Genomic DNA, 15321 nt, shown 5'->3' with positions numbered 1-15321 from the left:
AAAGGCACAGATTGGGCCTCTTCCTTTCCATTTGAAACTGTTTTCTGGAGGATTCCCAAAGGAGTGCCCTAAGGCAAACACCTCCCTGACATTCAGGGGAACAGAACAATAGGGAGGAAAGAAGCCTGGAGAAAAACTTTTCTTTAATTGAACACTGTGGCACTGACAGCTCCTAATCATGCAACTTGGGTGGCTATCTATGCAAGCAGGGATTCTCCAGAGAGATCCTTACCAGTCATGCTAATTTTTACTTTCCTGAGATGCTTGGCATTCCCGTCAGCAATCCAGTCCATGGCCCTGTCACAGAGCTTGAAGGTGGTACCCATCTTGTTCACAAAAACACGAACCCCTTCAGAGAGTGGCCAAAATTCTGGAAGAATACAGGAACTTGGGATCTTGGTAGGTGCTTCCCATCTGCAAGACAAGCAGCAGTCCATTCATCAATTGGCCTTGAGGAGTCCTGCAAAGATTTCCACTAGACAGGACACATTCACGGCTGCATTCTTCTCTCTACTCTCTTTAACCACAAACCCAGTGGGATCCACTGACTCTATAGAAAAACTCACTAGTTAACAGTCCATTTCAAACCAACAAACAACAACAACAACAAACACGTTTTTCCTACATGATCTCAGAACATGAGACAAAATGCCAAATTGAAACACACACCCACTAAGACACACAAACCACCCCTGTATTTGGTCTGCATCTATCCACTCTGACCTCTGACTGGTGGGTGAAAATTTGTTCCCCAGCAGTGGCCGGTCCTGTCTCAGCTCTGGTCTCCTTGGCCATCTCTGTGTAGTTGTCAGGAGCCAGCAATGAGCCAACACTTCTTTCTCAGGAAAGGCCCCTGTTCAGACCATTCAAGGCATTTGGCTACCCACACATCACCAGGTGCCAAGAAAGAATGAATCTGGCCCTGGTACAGAAAACACAAGGGAGCCCACTGGGACTGGAATTGCCTCTGGGTGCCTCGCCTCCTGGATCCCACGTTCAGAGAGTTCCATCACCAAGGAAGTGAGGTGAGGTCACTTCCTTCAGGGAAGTGAATGAGGTCACTCCCTTGGCAACCACTTTGTCCTAACAGTTGTTTCCAAGGGTCCCATGAGAGGGAGGCTGCCCCACCTTCCTGTGACATTTTCACAAGTCATAAAGGTCTATATACCCTAGGAGCCCGGGATCAGCAACCCACCCAGGCCTGATTGTGTCCATCTTCCCTGCATTGAGAAGAGAGAGGCTGATTCAGCCACATCCCTTCATCCTCACTGGGTTGTTGGCCATGGAAGATGACTTTAGACCTCACAGGTCCTACCTAGCTGCCTACATTGGCTCCAGAGATCATTTCTGCATCTACCTTTGAGCTTCTCAGCAGCTGGATGATTCCCTACATACCTGTATGGCAAGATCAACTCAGGACCTGCTGTTATGTGAAAATAGATTGAGGGAACAGAGTCTGCTTCAGGGTCATATCAGGTTCGATTTGGCTTAGGAGTCATTCTGCTGGATGAATACGGGGATTGGGCAACTGGGATATTTATAAGAATGGAAGGTGAAAACTAGGTAAGAGCTGAAGCACACAAGGGTGTTGGGCCCTTGATTTGGATACATAGTTTTGAATTATGTTCTGCAGAGGTGAATCCTCTAAATCCATATACAATGGCATAAGATCTTGGACCTGGGACCACTGAATGTGAAAGAGAACTTCCAGTGATATTGAGATGGTAGACAGGATTCCAGTGTAGGGTAAGGAAGAAGAGTGAGTTTAGGATTTGTGCAAAAGGCCCTTTTTGCAATCGAATGAATTTCTATTAGAGTGTAAATGGGAATGTCAGCACACATGAAGAGTCAGTCAGAACAAGGCACTTGGGGAAATAGATATCAATTGGGATGTTAGGAGATCGGGCAAAGTACAAAATGAGTGATAAGATCAGGGATATTTTCAACAGGGGGGTGGTTGAATACACTATCCTAGGAAGAAACAAGTGTACGCTCACCATAGGATTGAATATTGAAAACAATAGGCAAAGCGGACTTAGATGATTTTAGTAATCCATGCTCTCATTAAAATCAGGCTTTGGAAGAATCATAAGGTGAGTGTGAGTTTTGCATTTGGTGTACAGAAGATGATGTGATGAAAGGAATACAGGGAGGAGGTGACATGTGTATTTCTTCCACCATTTCTGGGAGCATGTTTTCAAACCCTGTCATTTAGAGTTTGGGGATAAAAATAGGTGCACCCTGGGTTTACGTATATAGAGATGATGCATGAATAGACCATAGGGTGAATAAAAAATATAACTGGTTACTATTTTAAATAATGGATTTAACTGATATTTTAAAAAATACATGAAATCTGGTATTCAGATAAACATTCAATCCCAGTAGGTGTACGTCTAGTGGTAATATTAGGGTTACTAATTACACCAAACTGTGAGTTTTGCTTCGAAAATGATGATGGAATTCAAAAGTAATGTTTTATAAAAGAAATCTCATGAAAAAGCAAGTAAAGCAACATGGAGAAATACATGGGTTCTGATACAGGGAGTGAATGTAAGTGAATCATATGCATGTCAATTTGTGAATATTGGATGAAATGATACATCCTATGATACGAAGAAATAGGAATTTAACAATTTTGAATGAAAATTTACTTCAAAATACACATCACGTCCCGTATGAATAGACTTTCATGGATGTTAAACTGGGTCACTTACTGAAGAAATATTAGGGTTAGTATTCAATATCCACTGAAGTTCATTTTGAGAATTCAGAAATGAATATGTATGTCAAGAAAATGTATATTTCTGAGAAATATCTTGTGAAAAGTTGATTATAAATCCACCCAGATGGACATTAAAGAATCAAGGTAGTATTAAGTATTGACACAGAGATTCAATATTTCAAAGGGCAAAATGAAAAACGAGTCTAAGATATATGCGAACACGTGCCACATAACAATCTTCCACTGTCATCCACCACAATGCCTTGACATTACTATCACCCCAAATAAGACACAATGAGAGGAGAAGAGGAACAAAATCTGTGAATACATATCTGGAATTGGAAATTCTGAGGAGCTCACAAACTTGGGTGTGGCACAAGAGATCCCAATGGTAGGGGACAGGGTAAACATTCCACAAACATGGAACTTTGCTGGCCTAATGACTTCTTGACTATCTGCCTCTGACATTTGTGCACTAGAAATATAGCTTTGTGCTTTAGCTTCCTTTGCAGTGAGACCAGGAAAGCTTGGTCTCAGTCTATGTGAACAGGAGGACATGGTTTCCTATTTCCCAATACGAACAGGAGGCAGCAGAGCTGAATCCTCTCTTTGTAGGTAACTGTGGCCGTTGGGGTATGAGTGTCTCCCTGGGAGGATTGTGAAGCCTTTGGCTCACAGTCCAGTTTTAATGGCATTTCTTGCAGCTTCCCTGGAAATTTGGTGTTTGTTTTTGAAATACATAAAGGTCAACCGGGACGCAGTGCTGGAGGGAGCTCTGTCACGTGGGGTGAGTCAGGGTCTGACGGAAAAAACACAAACTGGGCTGCTACCCCATATATCTTTCCCACTTGAGCGTAGCAACTTGATTCTGAGCATCGCACCAGATCCTCTCCCCACAACAACATGCCTTTACATTTTAGGGTCTGCTGGCTGCACCTTGTCAGTCACATGTCATTTGGATACCAATGACAGAACCACAGGGGCTCACCACAGATGTTGGTCACACACCTGCACTCCATTGCTCCAGACCCAGTTCCCTGCTGGCTCCTACTCACTGACATCTCTGTTCTTCACCATGGTCATGAATTCCACTCAGTCAAAAACGGCAATGGCGGGGGTTCAGTCATGATGAGCAACAGGAGATCTAAAGGTTCTCCAGGGATTTCTGGTCATGGGATTCTCAAAACCTTCATGTTATTGGCCTAGCCATATCTCAAGAATGAAGAAGTTGGCACTGTGGGTTTTGATTCATTCACGAGCCATTAAGGGTTGAGGAATCTCCTTTCAGTAAAAGCTCTGGAGATCGCATGCAGGCAAGGCTTTTCACGGAGTGGCGAAAGGTCACAGGAATCCAGGCCCATTGGGGGTCTAAAATATGAGGCTCATGTGAGTTTTGGCTCTCAACTATAGCTGAAAAGGCTTTAACAGCAAAATCATGTGAAATCCTGGCTGAGATTCCCAGTGCTGTGGAGGAAGCCACCCTCGGCCTAGATCTCAGTTTCCAAGGGCTCCTCTACTGCCTGGCCTTGTAAAATCCCAACTCGATTCATGGCAAGAGTTCTCTGAGATCAGTTCCAGAACTGAGTCTCTAATGGCATCACACCAGAGTTCAAGCTGAGGTGGACCCACTCATCTTTTCCAACCACCACACAAAAGACCACTATTCTAACAAAAACACTCCCACATGGCCCTCTTCTTCCATACAGATACTCATCATAACATTCTGGCTGGGGGTTTCCATAGGGGGAGCAGTCTAAGATGGTGTGCAAAGTAAGGTCTCATGCCCATCATGTGCCAAATGTCATGGTGGCCTGGACACCCTTCTTGAGAAACAGGATAGATAAAATGGGCCTGTAGTTAATACTGCTCTGCTTCTCAAATTCGAGGCCTCCTGCCTGCCAGGGGTAGATTCTTTATGTGTACTGGACTCATGAAAACACCCAAACACCTGTGTGCTAGTTACTGGATGGCTTGCAACAGCTCATTTGACCCAGAGGATCCCTGTTCTTACTTCATCGGTGTCAGGAGCCTGACCAGAGGAAGTCAAGAGACTTCATCCAATATTACACTTCTTTTTCATCCTTTTAGATGTGCATGGACACATGGGATTTTTCTTGAGTTTCCTGGGGTGCTCAGAATGTAATTCACAGCCACACACAGGGCCAAGAGTCTGATTCAGACACAGCCTTTACAAAGCACTTTACCTAAAAGGCACAGATTGGGCCTCTTCCTTTCCATTTGAAACTGTTTTCTGGAGGATTCCCAAAGGAGTGCCCTAAGGCAAACACCTCCCTGACATTCAGGGGAACAGAACAATAGGGAGGAAAGAAGCCTGGAGAAAAACTTTTCTTTAATTGAACACTGTGGCACTGACAGCTCCTAATCATGCAACTTGGGTGGCTATCTATGCAAGCAGGGATTCTCTAGAGAGATCCTTACCAGTCATGCTAATTTTTACTTTTCTGAGATGCTTGGCATTCCCGTCAGCAATCCAGTCCATGGCCTTGTCACAGAGCTTGAAGGTGGTACCCATCTTGTTCACAAAAACACGAAGCCCTTCAGAGAGTGGCCAAAATTCTGGAAGAATACAGGAACTTGGGATCTTGGTAGGTGCTTCCCATCTGCAAGACAAGCAGCAGTCCATTCATCAATTGGCCTTGAGGAGTCCTGCAAAGATTTCCACTAGACAGGACACATTCACGGCTGCATTCTTCTCTCTACTCTCTTTAACCACAAACCCAGTGGGATCCACTGACTCTATAGAAAGACTCACTAGTTAACAGTCCATTTCAAACCAACAAACAACAACAACAAACACGTTTTTCCTACATGATCTCAGAACATGAGACAAAATGCCAAATTGAAACACACACCCTCTAAGACACACAAACCACCCCTGTATTTGGTCTGCATCTATCCACTCTGACCTCTGACTGGTGGGTGAAAATTTGTTCCCCAGCAGTGGCCGGTCCTGTCTCAGCTCTGGTCTCCTTGGCCATCTCTGTGTAGTTGTCAGGAGCCAGCAATGAGCCAACACTTCTTTCTCAGGAAAGGCCCCTGTTCAGACCATTCAAGGCATTTGGCTACCCACACATCACCAGTTGCCAAGAAAGAATGAATCTGGCCTTGGTACAGAAAACACAAGGGAGCCCACTGGGACTGGAATTGCCTCTGGGTGCCTCGCCTCCTGGATCCCACGTTCAGAGAGTTCCATCACCAAGGAAGTGAGGTGAGGTCACTTCCTTCAGGGAAGTGAATGAGGTCACTGCCTTGGCAACCACTTTGTCCTAACAGTTGTTTCCAAGGGTCCCATGAGAGGGAGGCTGCCCCACCTTCCTGTGACATTTTCACAAGTCATAAAGGTCTATATACCCTAGGAGCCCGGGATCAGCAACCCACCCAGGCCTGATTGTGTCCATCTTCCCTGCATTGAGAAGAGAGAGGCTGATTCAGCCACATCCCTTCATCCTCACTGGGTTGTTGGCCATGGAAGATGACTTTAGACCTCACAGGTCCTACCTAGCTGCCTACATTGGCTCCAGGGATCATTTCTGCATCTACCTTTGAGCTTCTCAGCAGCTGGAGGATTCCCTACATACCTGTATGGCAAGATCAACTCAGGACCTGCTGTTATGTGAAAATAGATTGAGGGAACAGAGTCTGCTTCAGGGTCATATCAGGTTCGATTTGGCTTAGGAGTCATTCTGCTGGATGAATACGGGGATTGGGCAACTGGGATATTTATAAGAATGGAAGGTGAAAACTAGGTAAGAGCTGAAGCACACAAGGGTGTTGGGCCCTTGATTTGGATACATAGTTTTGAATTATGTTCTGCAGAGGTGAATCCTCTAAATCCATATACAATGGCATAAGATCTTGGACCTGGGACCACTGAATGTGAAAGAGAACTTCCAGTGATATTGAGATAGTAGACAGGATTCCAGTCTAGGGTAAGGAAGAAGAGTGAGTTGAGGATTTGGGCAAAAGGCCCTTTTTGCAATCGAATGAATTTCTATTAGAGTGTAAATGGGAATGTCAGCACACATGAAGAGTCAGTCAGAACAAGGCACTTGGGGAAATAGATATCAATTGGGATGTTAGGAGATCGGGCAAAGTACAAAATGAGTGATAAGATCAGGGATATTTTCAACAGGGGGGTGGTTGAATACACTATCCTAGGAAGAAACAAGTGTACGCTCACCATAGGATTGAATATTGAAAACAATAGGCAAAGCGGACTTAGATGATTTTAGTAATCCATGCTCTCATTAAAATCAGGCTTTGAAGAATCATAAGGTGAGTGTGAGTTTTGCATTTGGTGTCCAGAAGATGATGTGATGAAAGGAATACAGGGAGGAGGTGACATGTGTATTTCTTCCACCATTTCTGGGAGCATGTTTTCAAACCCTGTCATTTAGAGTTTGGGGATAAAAATAGGTGCACCCTGGGTTTACGTATATAGAGATGATGCATGAATAGACCATAGGGTGAATAAAAAATATAACTGGTTACTATTTTAAATAATGGATTGAATTGATATTTTAAAAAATACATGAAATCTGGTATTCAGATAAACATTCAATCCCAGTAGGTGTACGTCTAGTGGTAATATTAGGGTTACTAATTACACCAAACTGTGAGTTTTGCTTCGAAAATGATGATGGAATTCAAAAGTAATGTTTTATAAAAGAAATCTCATGAAAAAGCAAGTAAAGCAACATGGAGAAATACATGGGTTCTGATACAGGGAGTGAATGTAAGTGAATCATATGCATGTCAATTTGTGAATATTGGATGAAATGATACATCCTATGATACGAAGAAATAGGAATTTAACAATTTTGAATGAAAATTTACTTCAAAATACACATCACGTCCCGTATGAATAGACTTTCATGGATGTTAAACTGGGTCACTTACTGAAGAAATATTAGGGTTAGTACTCAATATTCACTGAAGTTCATTTTGAGAATTCAGAAATGAATATGTATGTCAAGAAAATGTATATTTCTGAGAAATATCTTGTGAAAAGTTGATTATAAATCCACCCAGATGGACATTAAAGAATCAAGGTAGTATAAGTATTGACACAGAGATTCAATATTTCAAAGGGCAAAATGAAAAACGAGTCTAAGATATATGCGAACACGTGCCACATAACAATCTTCCACTGTCATCCACCACAATGCCTTCACATTACTATCACCCCAAATAAGACACAATGAGAGGAGAAGAGGAACAAAATCTGTGAATACATATCTGGAATTGGAAATTCTGAGGAGCTCACAAACTTGGGTGTGGCACAAGAGATCCCAATGGTAGGGGACAGGGTAAACATTCCACAAACATGGAACTTTGCTGGCCTAATGACTTCTTGACTATCTGCCTCTGACATTTGTGCACTAGAAATATAGCTTTGTGCTTTAGCTTCCTTTGCAGTGAGACCAGGAAAGCTTGGTCTCAGTCTATGTGAACAGGAGGACATGGTTTCCTATTTCCCAATACGAACAGGAGGCAGCAGAGCTGAATCCTCTCTTTGTAGGTAACTGTGGCCATTGGGGTATGAGTGTCTCCCTGGGGGGATTGTGAAGCCTTTGGCTCACAGTCCAGTTTTAATGGCATTTCTTGCAGCTTCCCTGGAAATTTGGTGTTTGTTTTTGAAATACATAAAGGTCAACCGGGACGCAGTGCTGGAGGGAGCTCTGTCACGTGGGGTGAGTCAGGGTCTGACGGAAAAAACACAAACTGGGCTGCTACCCCATATATCTTTCCCACTTGAGCGTAGCAACTTGATTCTGAGCATCGCACCAGATCCTCTCCCCACAACAACATGCCTTTACATTTTAGGGTCTGCTGGCTGCACCTTGTCAGTCACATGTCATTTGGATACCAATGACAGAACCACAGGGGCTCACCACAGATGTTGGTCACACACCTGCACTCCATTGCTCCAGACCCAGTTCCCTGCTGGCTCCTACTCACTGACATCTCTGTTCTTCACCATGGTCATGAATTCCACTCAGTCAAAAACGGCAATGGCGGGGGTTCAGTCATGATGAGCAACAGGAGATCTAAAGGTTCTCCAGGGATTTCTGGTCATGGGATTCTCAAAACCTTCATGTTATTGGCCTAGCCATATCTCAAGAATGAAGAAGTTGGCACTGTGGGTTTTGATTCATTCACGAGCCATTAAGGGTTGAGGAATCTCCTGAGTCTCTAATGGCATCACACCAGAGTTCAAGCTGAGGTTGACCCACTCATCTTTTCCAACCACCACACAAAAGACCACTATTCTAACAAAAACACTCCCACTTGGCCCTCCTCTTCTTCCATACAGATACTCATCATAACATTCTGGCTGGGGGTTTCCATAGGGGGAGCAGTCTAAGATGGTGTGCAAAGTAAGGTCTCATGCCCATCATGTGCCAAATGTCATGGTGGCCTGGACACCCTTCCTGAGAAACAGGATAGATAAAATGGGCCTGTAGTTAATACTGCTCTGCTTCTCAAATTCGAGGCCTCCTGCCTGCCAGGGGTAGATTCTTTATGTGTACTGGACTCATGAAAACACCCAAACACCTGTGTGCTAGTTACTGGATGGCTTGCAACAACTCATTTGACCCAGAGGATCCCTGTTCTTACTTCATCGGTGTCAGGAGCCTGACCAGAGGAAGGCAAGAGACTTCATCGGTGTCAGGAGCCTGACCAGAGGAAGGCAAGAGACTTCATCCAATATTACACTTCTTTTTCATCCTTTTAGATGTGCATGGACACATGGGATTTTTCTTGAGTTTCCTGGGGTGCTGAGAATGTAATTCACAGCCACACACAGGGCCAAGAGTCTGATTCAGACACAGCCTTTACAAAGCACTTTACCTAAAAGGCACAGATTGGGCCTCTTCCTTTCCGTTTGAAACTGTTTTCGGGAGGATTCCCAAAGGAGTGCCCTAAGGCAAACACCTCCCTGACATTCAGGGGAACAGAACAATAGGGAGGAAAGAAGCCTGGAGAAAAACTTTTCTTTAATTGAACACTGTGGCACTGACAGCTCCTAATCATGCAACTTGGGTGGCTATCTATGCAAGCAGGGATTCTCCAGAGAGATCCTTACCAGTCATGCTAATTTTTACTTTTCTGAGATGCTTGGCATTCCCGTCAGAAATCCAGTCCATAGCCTTGTCACAGAGCTTGAAGGTGGTACCCATCTTGTTCACAAAAACACGAACCCCTTCAGAGAGTGGCCAAAATTCTGGAAGAATACAGGAACTTGGGATCTTGGTAGGTGCTTCCCATCTGCAAGACAAGCAGCAGTCCATTCATCAATTGGCCTTGAGGAGTCCTGCAAAGATTTCCACTAGACAGGACACATTCACGGCTGCATTCTTCTCTCTACTCTCTTTAACCACAAACCCAGTGGGATCCACTGACTCTATAGAAAGACTCACTAGTTAACAGTCCATTTCAAACCAACAAACAACAACAACAACAAACACGTTTTTCCTACATGATCTCAGAACATGAGACAAAATGCCAAATTGAAACACACACCCACTAAGACACACAAACCACCCCTGTATTTGGTCTGCATCTATCCACTCTGACCTCTGACTGGTGGGTGAAAATTTGTTCCCCAGCAGTGGCCGGTCCTGTCTCAGCTCTGGTCTCCTTGGCCATCTCTGTGTAGTTGTCAGGAGCCAGCAATGAGCCAACACTTCGTTCTCAGGAAAGGCCCCTGTTCAGACCATTCAAGGCATTTGGCTACCCACACATCACCAGGTGCCAAGAAAGAATGAATCTGGCCCTGGTACAGAAAACACAAGGGAGCCCACTGGGACTGGAATTGCCTCTGGGTGCCTCGCCTCCTGGATCCCACGTTCAGAGAGTTCCATCACCAAGGAAGTGAGGTGAGGTCACTTCCTTCAGGGAAGTGAATGAGGTCACTGCCTTGGCAACCACTTTGTCCTAACAGTTGTTTCCAAGGGTCCCATGAGAGGGAGGCTGCCCCACCTTCCTGTGACATTTTCACAAGTCATAAAGGTCTATATACCCTAGGAGCCCGGGATCAGCAACCCACCCAGGCCTGATTGTGTCCATCTTCCCTGCATTGAGAAGAGAGAGGCTGATTCAGCCACATCCCTTCATCCTCACTGGGTTGTTGGCCATGGAAGATGACTTTAGACCTCACAGGTCCTACCTAGCTGCCTACATTGGCTCCAGGGATCATTTCTGCATCTACCTTTGAGCTTCTCAGCAGCTGGAGGATTCCCTACATACCTGTATGGCAAGATCAACTCAGGACCTGCTGTTATGTGAAAATAGATTGAGGGAACAGAGTCTGCTTCAGGGTCATATCAGGTTCGATTTGGCTTAGGAGTCATTCTGCTGGATGAATACGGGGATTGGGCAACTGGGATATTTATAAGAATGGAAGGTGAAAACTAGGTAAGAGCTGAAGCACACAAGGGTGTTGGGCCCTTGATTTGGATACATAGTTTTGAATTATGTTCTGCAGAGGTGAATCCTCTAAATCCATATACAATGGCATAAGATCTTGGACCTGGGACCACTGAATGTGAAAGAGAACTTCCAGTGATATTGAGATGGTAGACAGGATTCCAGTGTAGGGTAAGGAAGAAGAGTGAGTTGAGGATTTGGGCAAAAGGCCCTTTTTGCAATCGAATGAATTTCTATTAGAGTGTAAATGGGAATGTCAGCACACATGAAGAGTCAGTCAGAACAAGGCACTTGGGGAAATAGATATCAATTGGGATGTTAGGAGATCGGGCAAAGTACAAAATGAGTGATAAGATCAGGGATATTTTCAACAGGGGGGTGGTTGAATACACTATCCTAGGAAGAAACAAGTGTACGCTCACCATAGGATTGAATATTGAAAACAATAGGCAAAGCGGACTTAGATGATTTTAGTAATCCATGCTCTCATTAAAATCAGGCTTTGGAAGAATCATAAGGTGAGTGTGAGTTTTGCATTTGGTGTCCAGAAGATGATGTGATGAAAGGAATACAGGGAGGAGGTGACATGTGTATTTCTTCCACCATTTCTGGGAGCATGTTTTCAAACCCTGTCATTTAGAGTTTGGGGATAAAAATAGGTGCACCCTGGGTTTACGTATATAGAGATGATGCATGAATAGACCATAGGGTGAATAAAAAATATAACTGGTTACTATTTTAAATAATGGATTGAACTGATATTTTAAAAAATACATGAAATCTGGTATTCAGATAAACATTCTATCCAAGTAGGTGTACGTCTAGTGGTAATATTAGTGTTACTAATTATACCAAACTGTGAGTTTTGCTTCGAAAATGATGATGGAATTCAAAAGTAATGTTTTATAAAAGAAATCTCATGAAAAAGCAAGTAAAGCAACATGGAGAAATACATGGGTTCTGATACAGGGAGTGAATGTAAGTGAATCATATGCATGTCAATTTGTGAATATTGGATGAAATGATACATCCTATGATACGAAGAAATAGGAATTTAACAATTTTGAATGAAAATTTACTTCAAAATACACATCACGTCCCGTATGAATAGACTTTCATGGATGTTAAACTGGGTCACTTACTGAAGAAATATTAGGGTTAGTACTCAATATTCACTGAAGTTCATTTTGAGAATTCAGAAATGAATATGTATGTCAAGAAAATGTATATTTCTGAGAAATATCTTGTGAAAAGTTGATTATAAATCCACCCAGATGGACATTAAAGAATCAAGGTAGTATAAGTATTGACACAGAGATTCAATATTTCAAAGGGCAAAATGAAAAACGAGTCTAAGATATATGCGAACACGTGCCACATAACAATCTTCCACTGTCATCCACCACAATGCCTTCACATTACTATCACCCCAAATAAGACACAATGAGAGGAGAAGAGGAACAAAATCTGTGAATACATATCTGGAATTGGAAATTCTGAGGAGCTCACAAACTTGGGTGTGGCACAAGAGATCCCAATGGTAGGGGACAGGGTAAACATTCCACAAACATGGAACTTTGCTGGCCTAATGACTTCTTGACTATCTGCCTCTGACATTTGTGCACTAGAAATATAGCTTTGTGCTTTAGCTTCCTTTGCAGTGAGACCAGGAAAGCTTGGTCTCAGTCTATGTGAACAGGAGGACATGGTTTCCTATTTCCCAATACGAACAGGAGGCAGCAGAGCTGAATCCTCTCTTTGTAGGTAACTGTGGCCATTGGGGTATGAGTGTCTCCCTGGGGGGATTGTGAAGCCTTTGGCTCACAGTCCAGTTTTAATGGCATTTCTTGCAGCTTCCCTGGAAATTTGGTGTTTGTTTTTGAAATACATAAAGGTCAACCGGGACGCAGTGCTGGAGGGAGCTCTGTCACGTGGGGTGAGTCAGGGTCTGACGGAAAAAACACAAACTGGGCTGCTACCCCATATATCTTTCCCACTTGAGCGTAGCAACTTGATTCTGAGCATCGCACCAGATCCTCTCCCCACAACAACATGCCTTTACATTTTAGGGTCTGCTGGCTGCACCTTGTCAGTCACATGTCATTTGGATACCAATGACAGAACCACAGGGGCTCACCACAGATGTTGGTCACACACCTGCACTCCATTGCTCCAGACCCAGTTCCCTGCTGGCTCCTACTCACTGACATCTCTGTTCTTCACCATGGTCATGAATTCCACTCAGTCAAAAACGGCAATGGCGGGGGTTCAGTCATGATGAGCAACAGGAGATCTAAAGGTTCTCCAGGGATTTCTGGTCATGGGATTCTCAAAACCTTCATGTTATTGGCCTAGCCATATTTCAAGAATGAAGAAGTTGGCACTGTGGGTTTTGATTCATTCACGAGCCATTAAGGGTTGAGGAATCTCCTGAGTCTCTAATGGCATCACACCAGAGTTCAAGCTGAGGTGGACCCACTCATCTTTTCCAACCACCACACAAAAGACCACTATTCTAACAAAAACACTCCCACTTGGCCCTCCTCTTCTTCCATACAGATACTCATCATAACATTCTGGCTGGGGGTTTCCATAGGGGGAGCAGTCTAAGATGGTGTGCAAAGTAAGGTCTCATGCCCATCATGTGCCAAATGTCATGGTGGCCTGGACACCCTTCCTGAGAAACAGGATAGATAAAATGGGCCTGTAGTTAATACTGCTCTGCTTCTCAAATTCGAGGCCTCCTGCCTGCCAGGGGTAGATTCTTTATGTGTACTGGACTCATGAAAACACCCAAACACCTGTGTGCTAGTTACTGGATGGCTTGCAACAACTCATTTGACCCAGAGGATCCCTGTTCTTACTTCATCGGTTTCAGGAGCCTGACCAGAGGAAGGCAAGAGACTTCATCGGTGTCAGGAGCCTGACCAGAGGAAGGCAAGAGACTTCATCCAATATTACACTTCTTTTTCATCCTTTTAGATGTGCATGGACACATGGGATTTCTCTTGAGTTTCCTGGGGTGCTGAGAATGTAATTCACAGCCACACACAGGGCCAAGAGTCTGATTCAGACACAGCCTTTACAAAGCACTTTACCTAAAAGGCACAGATTGGGCCTCTTCCTTTCCATTTGAAACTGTTTTCGGGAGGATTCCCAAAGGAGTGCCCTAAGGCAAACACCTCCCTGACATTCAGGGGAACAGAACAATAGGGAGGAAAGAAGCCTGGAGAAAAACTTTTCTTTAATTGAACACTGTGGCACTGACAGCTCCTAATCATGCAACTTGGGTGGCTATCTATGCAAGCAGGGATTCTCCAGAGAGATCCTTACCAGTCATGCTAATTTTTACTTTTCTGAGATGCTTGGCATTCCCGTCAGCAATCCAGTCCATGGCCCTGTCACAGAGCTTGAAGGTGGTACCCATCTTGTTCACAAAAACACGAACCCCTTCAGAGAGTGGCCAAAATTCTGGAAGAATACAGGAACTTGGGATCTTGGTAGGTGCTTCCCATCTGCAAGACAAGCAGCAGTCCATTCATCAATTGGCCTTGAGGAGTCCTGCAAAGATTTCCACTAGACAGGACACATTCACGGCTGCATTCTTCTCTCTACTCTCTTTAACCACAAACCCAGTGGGATCCACTGACTCTATAGAAAGACTCACTAGTTAACAGTCCATTTCAAACCAACAAACAACAACAACAACAACAACAAACACGTTTTTCCTACATGATCTCAGAACATGAGACAAAATGCCAAATTGAAACACACACCCACTAAGACACACAAACCACCCCTGTATTTGGTCTGCATCTATCCACTCTGACCTCTGACTGGTGGGTGAAAATTTGTTCCCCAGCAGTGGCCGGTCCTGTCTCAGCTCTGGTCTCCTTGGCCATCTCTGTGTAGTTGTCAGGAGCCAGCAATGAGCCAACACTTCTTTCTCAGGAAAGGCCCCTGTTCAGACCATTCAAGGCATTTGGCTACCCACACATCACCAGGTGCCAAGAAAGAATGACTCTGGCCTTGGTACAGAAAAAACAAGGGAGCCCACTGGGACTGGAATTGCCTCTGGGTGCCTCGCCTCCTGGATCCCACGTTCAGAGAGTTCCATCACCAAGGAAGTGAGGTGAGGTCAC

The sequence above is a fragment of the Urocitellus parryii genome, chromosome 11, assembly GCF_045843805.1.
Source record: "Urocitellus parryii isolate mUroPar1 chromosome 11, mUroPar1.hap1, whole genome shotgun sequence".
NCBI lineage: Eukaryota > Metazoa > Chordata > Mammalia > Rodentia > Sciuridae > Urocitellus > Urocitellus parryii.
Note: the sequence above shows the minus strand (reverse complement) of the source record.